Genomic DNA, 10,383 nt, shown 5'->3' with positions numbered 1-10,383 from the left:
TAATATCTTTCTAATTCAAAATCAATTCATTTCCAAAAGGGGCTCAAAACAACTTTCAACGTTTCCAATCGCGCATTTGCCAAGGTGCACGACTCATTACGACCAATCCCCTCTCCCCTCCGCCCACACCGCCCCCGAGCCACGCCAGGCCCCGGAAGCCGCGGGTCGCGGGCCGCCCAGCACCGCCTAAGAGGCCCCCGCGCGGTCGCTCGGGCCGGGGCGCGAACCGCATCCCTACTCTCGGTCGCCGCCACCGCGGAAGCCGTCCACCAATGGCCGCCTTCCTCCGTTCTTCTCGTCCCGCCTTCCAGCTCCACTGAGCCCAATAGGAATGGTCGCCTAATGCCGGAGGCCAATGGGAGCTGGAGGGGGGCGGGCATCCCTGGCCAAAGCCTTGCCGCAGTGCAGTATGGGCCTCCGTCTCGGTTACCCTGGTGCCGGAGCCGCGGCGTCGCCGCCGCGGGGGAGCCACGGTCCCGCCCCTACCAGGCCCTGTGTTCAAACTTCCCGCACCCCGGCAACCTAGGCGCCCGCCCCGCAATCTTCGCAGCAGCCCGGAATCCACTGTTCGGCAGCGCGACCCCGAGAGCCGGGCGGGGCGTTCGGTCCGCGGAGAGAAGGCAAGGAGGCGGGGCGCCTCGGCGGAGCTGAGGGGGGGCGGGGGCGGGGGCGGGGTGGGCGTGGAGATTGGGGAATGGGGGCGCGAAGTGGGGCTGTACTGGAGCGTGGGGGCCGCCTCTTCGCGGAGGGAGGCGTGCGAGGGGCGCTGTTGTCGCGGGGAGGCTGGGAGGATTAGGGATAGGGAGGGTTTGGGAACGCGGAGGGAACGAAGTCCGAGGGACATGAGTGCGGAGCGTGGCAGCTGGGAGAGGACCGGGAGGGCGGCGAGGTTGGCCTCCAGGTGGGGGCCTGGGAAGTGAGGAGGACGCGGAGTGGGAGAAGCTTTGGTTGTTGCTGGAATAAGAGGAGGAAGGGAGCTCCTTGCAGGAAGATCTAGAGGAAACGGTTGGGAATTCTTAGAAAACCCTGGAGGCCTGTGGAGGAGACTGAAGATGGGGAAGGAGGCTGTGAGGCTCTCGGTGTCGCCGGGATAATAAATAATTGGAGATTAAAGGCCACGCTTATGGAGTGGAAAGGCCTTTTTGTCCTGGCTGTGAATTTTTTACACGTCCTTCAGGGGGTGGGATGAGAGGAAAGATGTTTGGCAAAAAAAAAAAAAAAAAAAAAAAAAAATCTTGGCGTAGATGAGTCGGAGGGCTCAGGCCGGTGTTGTACCTGGGCAGGAATAAAGGGTTGTGTCTAGCAGTGGTGAAGATGGGGGGGTTTTACCGATTCACGTGAGTTTTAACCCCTTTCATTCGCTTTGTCACCTTGGATAAACTACTAACATCAGTTACTAACAAATTATTGGCTAGTAACACATTACTAGGGACATACATATTTTTGCCATTTGGGAATGGGAACAGTACATATCGTGAGGATTAATTTATTGAGGTGTTCGTACCTATACTTAGGTAAATGGAAAAAAAAAGGGTGGTTCTGCTAAAGTGGATTTGTTACTGGAACTTGGTTTGTATGAGCAATTCGATGGGGTGCGATTACTGGAGATTTTCTTTTTTTTCTTTTTTTTTTTTTTTTTTTGGAGATTTTCTTAATCTTTTCCCTCTTGGACCCTCCTCTGAAAATCTGAAGAAAGTTTGGACCTTTCTCCCTAGGAAAGTACACTTGGGGAGAAATATGTTTATGCTGGTCCTTTAACTTCAGTTTAAGAACTTGGATTAGATAGATCTTTGGGATCAGAAGTCATCATTTAAATGGTTTTTACGTATTTATTTTTTTGGGGGGGGGGAGGGAGGAGACTACATGCAGTTTTGAAACAAGGGTACAGTTCTGAAGATTCTTTAGCATGTTGTTTTAGTCCATATGTTTTTGAGTATAGCTCCACATTTGAGTTTTATATTACTATTTTATTTTACTTTGGGCTCGTGTTGCATATTGACGTGTATGTTTATCCAAACACACAAAAGGAAATAACAAGTTTGTTTTGATTTTCTGAATTGACAAAGCATCATTTCAAATATCAAAAAGTAATTGCTGACTTTGGAAAAGAGATTTTTCTTTCTTTGTCAGCGTTGCATCTTTTCTGTTCAGTAGTCATGAAACGGTGTAAGACACAGAAGTCCATTTGAAGATGCTACTCTTGGGGTGCCTAGGCGATTCAGTCCGTTAAGCTTCTGACTCTTGATTTTGGATCCGGTTATGTTCTTCAGGTGGTGAGATTGTGCCCCACATGGGGCTCTGTGCTGGGCATGGAGCCTGCTTAAGGTTCAGTCCCTCTCTGCCCTCTCCCTCCGCCCCCAGCCAAAGAAAAAAGAAGATGCTGCACTCTTACCTAGTTCTCTTCCCTGTTTTTATTGATCATTTTTGTGGGATGCTCCTCCTCTGCTCACCATTTAATTATTCTGTTTCCTCATCATTTAGTTTTCTGCCTTCTCTTCACTCTGGTGTGCTTTTCTTGGCTGAGTTCATCATCAGGCCTCTGATTGTCTTGGCTTCCACTATCTATATTTTATTAACGCACAATCAGTTTTTATCTCTGTCCTGGAACTCTTCAATTAGCTCTAAATTTATATAGCTAATTTTTGATATTTCCACATAGATTTCTCACAGGCATCCTAAGCTCAGTGTGTCTGATATTAAACCATCATCTTTCCCCACCAAACCTGTCCTAGTGAATGGTGCCATATTTACCCAATTTTGTAAGCCCAGAACTTTGGAATTTATGTAGATTCTTCTCTGTTCTCATATTCCACATACCTGTCATCAAGTCCAGTCTTTTACTTGATAAACGTTTCTTAATTCTGTACTCTACGTCTCTGTAGATACCCTATGTTCAAAGCGCTATCATTTGTCACCTGATTTCAAGACTAGAGGTCTTCTACCCTCGGCCTTATTGGCCCTACAATTCTTGGGTAGGAGATGGATCTATGTAAATGTCAGATTTGATCATTTAAATTTCACTGAAGATCCTTTTTTTCTAACCAAATTCTTTGTATGATATAAATATCCTTCTTCTGGTAGTCTCTTCCACTTGATCCAGTCTCATTTATTACTTTATCATTACCTACCCCCGCCCAATGCAGTCATTCTAAACCAGCATTGTCTAAAAGAAATACAATGTGAACCATATACAGAATTTAAAACATTTTTTTCAGTAGTTGGAGAAAAATACAAACAGGTGAAATTAATTTTAATGGTATATCTTATTTAACCCAATACATTCAACGTAATATTTTAACATGATGAATATTGAAAAATAGCATTAAGAAGATACTTTATGTTCTTTTTTATTTTTTTAAATTTTAATTAAAAACATTTTTTTAAAAGGTTTTATTTATTTATTCATGAAAGACACAGAGTGAGAGAGGCAGAGACATAGGCAGAGGGAGAAGCAGGCTCCATGCAGGGAGCCCGATGTGGGACTCAATCCCAGGACCCCGGAATCATGCCCTGGGCCTAACGCAAGCGCTAAAGTGCTGAGCCACCCAGGGATCCCTGTGTTCTTTCTTATGTTAAGTTTTCAAAATCCATGTATATTTTATACTTTAGTATATCTCAATTCTGACTAGGTACATTTTTGGTGCTCAGTAGCCACTGTGTTTGGCTAGCACAATTGTATACTATTTGCAATTTGATGATATGCCTCACTTATTTCATAATGTTTTTACTTTTGCATATGCTGCTCCCTTTTACTGAAATATGATCTTCTGTCATGAACTGCACACCTCCTTTTACTAACCTTATCTATCATTATCAACGTTCCCTACCCCGGGCCAAAGAAAACAATCCCAAAATGCACATACTTGTGTTTAGCCTCTGCTAATACCTAAAGACTTCATTTAGGCATTATCTCCTCTGGAAGTCTTCCCAAATTCCCTCTGACTTCTAATTAATTTTATGTAGCGTACTTTATTATTTTTTTTGTCATTAGTAGTCATACTCGTACATTACCTTTTTCTTCTTGTATTGGAGTTTCTTAATGATAGAGTATCTGTTGTATCTTATTTTTTGTATCTCCATTCATAGTTTGGTGCCTGACATAGTAGGTATTCAGTAAATGCCTTATGCATGTATGAACGAATATTCTGTGATGTTTTCCTATGACTGGCCAGACTTGGGGAATGCATATTGTAGTTGAGATGCTTTAATTTGACCCAGTGTTTCAAAATACTGTTTAAATGAAGCTGATAATGTCTTAAATGTTAAGTCTAGCATATATTGTGATTTGACCTAGAGTCTAGGAAACTATACTTAATATCTAAACATAGTTTGATTTTAAAGCAAGAGTAGGTGTTGTGTAAATAAAGGTAAAATAAAGAAATGCTTAGGAGTATCCTGGAACACATGGGGAGAAGAGTAGAAAAAATGACTTGGTTTTATCAGTTTCTAATAATTTTTTCTCCTTTAGAGGAGAGAAGCAATTGCAGTTTTATTTTTTTTAAGATTTTATTTATTTATTCATGAGAGACATAGAGAGGCAGGTCTCTGCCTAGGTCTCTAGGCAGAGGGATAAGCAGGCTCCTCACAGGGAGCCCAGGACCCAGGGATCACGACCCTGAGCTGAGGGCAGACACTCAACCACTGAGCCACTCAGGTGCCCTGCAATTGCAATTTTAAATGCAACAAATTTCTTTTTTTTTAACCTTTGTCTCATCTTCAGTCACTTATATTCTTTTTTAAGGAGAGATATCTCCTTACTTACATCTTTTTGTCTTGGTTTATCTTTATTTTACTCGTCTAGTTGCTTGTTGTGTGAACTCTTCTGCTGGCAGCAGCCAAGCCAGGCATCGTTGTTTTATACAAAGAAGCTGAACACAGGGAAATGACAGGAAATGAACAGTTCTTTGATTTTATACAGTTTTTTTCCCTTAAAACTTTTTAAGAACCTTTCTTAAAGTCACATGAATCAGACAATTATACTGTTCCATATATAGTAGGCTTTCTAGCTTAGACTTACTTTTGATTCATTTGAAACTGGATATAAAGTCTTTCTCGGGGCAGCACAGGTGGCCCAGCAGTTTAGCGCCGCCTTCAGTCCAGGGCCTGATCCTGGAGACCCAGGATCGAGTCCCACATCCGGCTCCCTGTATGGAGCCTGCTTCTCCCTCTGCCTGTGTCTCTGCTTCTCTCTCTCTCTCTGTGTGTCTCTCATGAATAAATTAAAAAAAAAAAAAAAGGAAACTGATAAAGTCATTCTTGAACTGAAGAGGGCTGATGGTCATCTTTTTTCCTGACCTTTTATGTGTGACCTATAATGTTTGCGATTTTTTTAAGAAGGTTATTTTAGGATGAAAAATGATGTGTTACATTCGCTAATGTTCTACCATTGCCATAGTAGCCCTCTTGGCCATATTTAGAAAATATACAATTGTTAGGAATCAAAATAGGGCAAGACTTTTAGTTTTTCTTTTTTGCTTTTATCTAGTTATCCTGGTACAGATAGGGGAGCCAGATGAACAACTGTTAGTTGACTCATTCTGCATCACAAAGAATTAGCTTAAATTAGCTGGAGAACTGTACATGGAATATAAATCTTCAGTGTTCTGTTAATCTAGGTAACTTTTTTCTTCTAAGATAAAAATAATTTTTTTCATTTAATAATATTGTGACTAGTTTATATTAGTCAAACAAAGTATTGTAAATACAAGTGAAATTTATTTTGTCTGAAGTCTTATTAGGTCATCTCAGTTATTTAAAATCAACTGAGTTAGAATATTCCAACTTTACTATAGTAATGGCTACCTTTTTGATATGCTAACTTTTCTCCCTTCTTAGGAATTTCAGCAATAAGTAAATCTTAGTTATTTAAAAGAGGGAAAATTTAACATTTCCTTTAAAACAGAAAGATAAATTTTATAGAATGAAATTATTAATGTTTTATTTGGTAGAGCTTTTTAGAATAATCATCTATTCCATAAAAAACTAATGAATGGTGTTGTTACCATGGTGAACTAGGTGGATAAGATTTCTGTTCTTATGCATCTTCTATTTAGTAGGAAGAGAAAGATAAACATAAGATTATTTCTAATAGTGACAAGGACTGGGGCAGCCCAGGTGGCTCAGCAGTTTAACACCGCCTTCGGCCTAGGGCCTGATCCTGGAGACCCGGGATTGAGTCCTACATTGGGCTCCCTGCCTGGAGCCTGCTTCTCCCTCTGCCTGTGTCTCTGCTCTCTCTCTCTCTCTCTGTGTTTGTCTCATGAATAAATAAATAAAATCCTTAAAAAAAAAGAAATTAAAAAAAAGAAAGATAAAAAAATAGTAACAAGGACTATGAAGAAAATGAAACAGTAACTAAGAGTGGGCTCACTTTATTTTATTTATTTTTATTTTATTTATTTATTTATTTATTTATTTATTTATTTATTTATTTATTTTAGTTGAGTGGGCTCACTTTAATAGAATTGTCAGGAGAGCCATCTTTAAGAAGGTGACATTTCTGCTGCTGACAGGATGAAGAGAAGGTGCCAGCTTTGTTTTAAGGGCCTTTTAGGTAAAGGGTGCAGCAAGTACAAAGTGTGTGAGTTGGCAACAAGCTTGGCATCTAAGAAGCACCTAGGAAGGCCACTTGGGTTGAAAAAGTAGATGTGTGGCATGACGTAAGGATGGAGAAGTAGGCAGAAGGGCTAGATCTTGTACGAGTTTGCAGGTCTGGTTGAGGAATCTGATGGCTGTAAGAAGCCATTGAGGAGTATTAAGCAGGAGAGCAGTGCTGTCTGATCTCTGTGTCAAGTAGCTTTCTCTGACTGTGGAAGCAAGGATGAAAGCAGGATGTCATTTAGGGGTTATTGCAGAAATTCAAGTGAGAAAAGATGGTGGCTTGGACCAGGAATGGGAATGGTAAGAAATAATTAACGCGGATTGTATTTTGGGAGATAAAACCATCTAGTTTCACAGATGGTTTGGGTGTGGGATGTGAGGTTAAGAAGGAATCCAGGATGATCCTTAGATTTGCAATATGAGTAATTTAGTAAGTACATGGGGGTGCCATTTAATGAAATTAGGAAAGTAGGAAAGAGTGGGGTAGAAAGAAGACAAATTATGATTTTGGTTTTGGGCTTGTAAGTTTGAAATCATTTTTAGATACCTAAGTGGAGTAGTCAGATATGAAGGTGGACATGCGAATGCGGAAGTCAGAGTAAATGAAGTCTAGATACGATTACCTAAGTAAAGAGTGTAGACGAAGAAGAGAGACAATATGTGGTGTCTTGGGTATTCCAACATTTAGAGATAAGGAAGAGGAAGCAGATTCAATAAAGGAGACTGAGAAGAGACAGCCAGTGAGATAGTTTAAGAAAACCAGGGAAGCAGATGGCTATGGGAACTAAAAAAGAAAAGAGAGTTTTCTGAAGGAGGGAGATAGTTGTTTCAAATGCTGCTGTAAGGTCAAGGATGAATAGGATGGAAAATTGGCTACAAGGTTTAGCCAGAATGAACGTCACTGTCTGTTTTGACAAAACCTATTTTAGTAGAAGGGTGGGGATGAAAACCTGACTAGTGTGGATTCAGAAGAACATAGATAGAAAACTAGAGATAACATTCTAGATTCTAGATTACTCCTCAAAAGAGATTTATTGGAAAATTAGAATAGAGTGAGGTATAGATGTATTAGGACATGGAGTCAAGCAATAGCTTTATTAGAGCCTCTTTTGGTAGGAATGATCCTATATAGAGTAGAGTAATAGATACTATCCTATGATGGAGAGAAGATATGGAAATGGAGACAGGTGAAAGGTTAACTCTGAAAAGGAGCAAAAATGCTTATTCAGTTCTAGTGGCAGGAGGGCGACAGTACGGGATAGATGGAGATGGAAGTAACTTCAAAGGTGAGGTAGTTCTCATCTTATTGTTGATATTACAATACCTAATGTATTACTCAACTAAGAGAAAACTTGTACAGGCGTACCTTGTTTTACTGTACTTTGATTTATTGTGCTTCACAGGTACTGTTTTTTGTGCTCCCCCTTTATTTTACACAATTTGTACAGCTTGAAGATTTGTGGCAACCCTGCATTGAGCAAGTCTTTTTGCGCCATTTTTCCAGTACCTTTTGCTCACTTCCTGTAACACATTTTCTTAATTCTCATAATATTTCAGACATTTTCAATATTGTATTTGTTATGATGATCTCTGATTGCTTTGATATTACTATTGTAATGATGATGTGCACCCATATAAAACAGTGGACGTAATTGATAAATGTCTGTATTCTGACCGCTCCATCAACCAGCCGTTCCCTTATTTCTCTCCCTGTCCTTGGGCCTTGCTATTCCCCGAGACTCAACAAGATTGAAATTAGGCCAATTAATAACCCTATGATAGCCTGTAAGTGTTTAAGTGAAAGTCAGACATTTCTCACTTTAAATCAAAAGCTAGAAATGATTTAAGCTTGGTGAGGAAGGCCTGTTGAAAGCCCAGATAGGCCAAAAAAGGTAGGCATTGTGCATCAAACGGCCAAATTGCAATTGTAAAGGCAAAGTTGTTTAAGGGGGTTAAAAGTGCTACTGAAGTGAACACACACAGGAAGATAAAATGAAACAGCCTTATTGCCAATCTGGAGAAAGTTTTGGTAATCTGGGTGAAGGATCCAACCAGCCACAACAGTCTTGTAAGCCAAAACCTATTCCAGAGTAAAACCCAAACTCTCTTCAGTTCTGTGAAGGCTGAGAAAAGTGAAGAAGCTGCAGAAGAAAAGTTTGAAGATACAAGAAGTTGGTTCATGAGGTTTAAGGAGAGAAATCAACTCCGTAACATCAAGTGCAAGGTGAAGCAGTAAGTGCTGATGTAGAAGCTACAGCAACTTATCTAGAAGGTCTAACTAAGGTAACAAAGATGATGGCTTCCCCAAACAACAGATATCAATGTAGACAAAATAGCCTTCTGTTGGAAGAAGATACCACCTAGGACTTTCATAGCTGTAAAGGAGAAGTCAGTGCCTGTCTTCAAAGCCTCAAAGGACAGGATGACTCTCTTATAAGGGGCTAATTCAGCTGGTGACTTTAAGTTGAACCAGTGTTCATTTACTAGTCCAAAAATTCTAGAGCTCTTAAGCATTATGTTATATCTACTCTGCCTGTGCTCTAAAATGGAACAACAAAGCCTGGATGACAACACATTTGTTTGCAACATGGTTTACTGAATGTTTTAAGCCCACTGTTGGGGCCTACTGCTCAGGAAATAATTCTTTTCAAAATAATACTGCTGATCGATGACACACCTTGTCACCCAAATGCTGATGGAGATATACAGTGAGATTTGTGTTGTTGTACACCTGTTTACACAGCATCCCCTCTGCAGCTAATAGATCAAGGAGTAATTTTAACTTTCAAGTTTTCTTAAGCAATACATTTTATAAGACTGTAGATGCCATAGGTAATGATTCCTCTGGTGGATTTGGGCAAAGTAAATTGAACACCTTCTGGAAAGGATTCACCATTCTAGAAGCCGTTAAGAACATTGTGATTTGTGGGAAGAGGTCAATGTATTAACATTAATGGCAGTTTGAAGAAGTTGATTCGAACCCTCTCAGGTGACTGAGGGGTTCAAGACTTCAATGGAGGAGGTAGCTGCAGGTGTGGAAATAGCAAGAGAACTGGAAGTAGAGCCTGTGGATGTGACTGCATTACTACAGTCTCATGGTCAAACTTGAACAGAAGAGGAGTTGCTTCTTAAGGATGTGCAAAGAAAGTGGTTTATTGAGGTGGAATCTCCTCCTCGTAAATATGCTGTGAAGACTTACTTATGTAGAAGTGACAACAAAGAATTTAGAATGTTATATAAACTTAGTTGACAGAGCAGTGACAGGGTTTGAGAGGATTGACCAATTCTGAAAGCTCTACTGTGACTAAAATAACTGTCACACAGCCTTGCATGCTACAGAAAAATTGTTCGTGAAAGAAGGAGTCAATCAATGAGACAAACTTTGTCTTATTTTAAGAAATCGCTACGGCCACCTAGTCTTCAGCAACCATCACCCTGATCAGTTAGCAGCCATCAACACTGGCAAGACTCCACCAACAAAAAGAATCTGACTCACTAAGAACTCAGATGCTGATTAACATTTCTTAGCAATGAATTGTTTTTAAATTAAGGTATGTACATTTTTTATTTTTTTATTTTTATTTTTTTAAAGATTTTATTTATTCATTTATGAGAGACAGAGAGAGAATGGCAGAGACACAGGCAGAGGGAGAAGCAGACTCCACGCAGGGAGCCTGACGTGGGACTCGATCCAGGGTCTCCACGATCAGGCCCTGGGCTGAAGGTGGCGCTGAGCCTCCTGGGCTGCCCGGTATGTACATTTTTTAAAGACATAGTGCTCTT

General features: G+C 40.7%; 1 protein-coding gene across 2 annotated transcripts in view; it reads left to right on the top strand.

Annotated features, from left to right (window-relative positions):
* The first annotated feature begins 384 nt into the window (after positions 1-384).
* The window catches only part of LCA5 (lebercilin LCA5), a 69,812-nt gene continuing 59,813 nt past the window's right edge, over positions 385-10,383 (top strand). Inside the window, exon 1 of one of the 2 annotated variants that reach the window (XM_026007396.2) lies at positions 385-620. The gene's annotated coding sequence lies outside the window, so the exon portion shown is untranslated. Of the gene's footprint in view, positions 621-794; positions 902-10,383 lie in introns of those variants that run through there. The other variant, XM_072735825.1, reaches the window with a different exon arrangement.

Source organism: Vulpes vulpes, chromosome 1 (genome assembly GCF_048418805.1).
Source record: "Vulpes vulpes isolate BD-2025 chromosome 1, VulVul3, whole genome shotgun sequence".
Lineage (NCBI taxonomy): Eukaryota > Metazoa > Chordata > Mammalia > Carnivora > Canidae > Vulpes > Vulpes vulpes.
The sequence above is the reverse complement of the archived record's forward strand: the minus strand, read 5'-3'. Positions and strand labels throughout refer to the sequence as shown.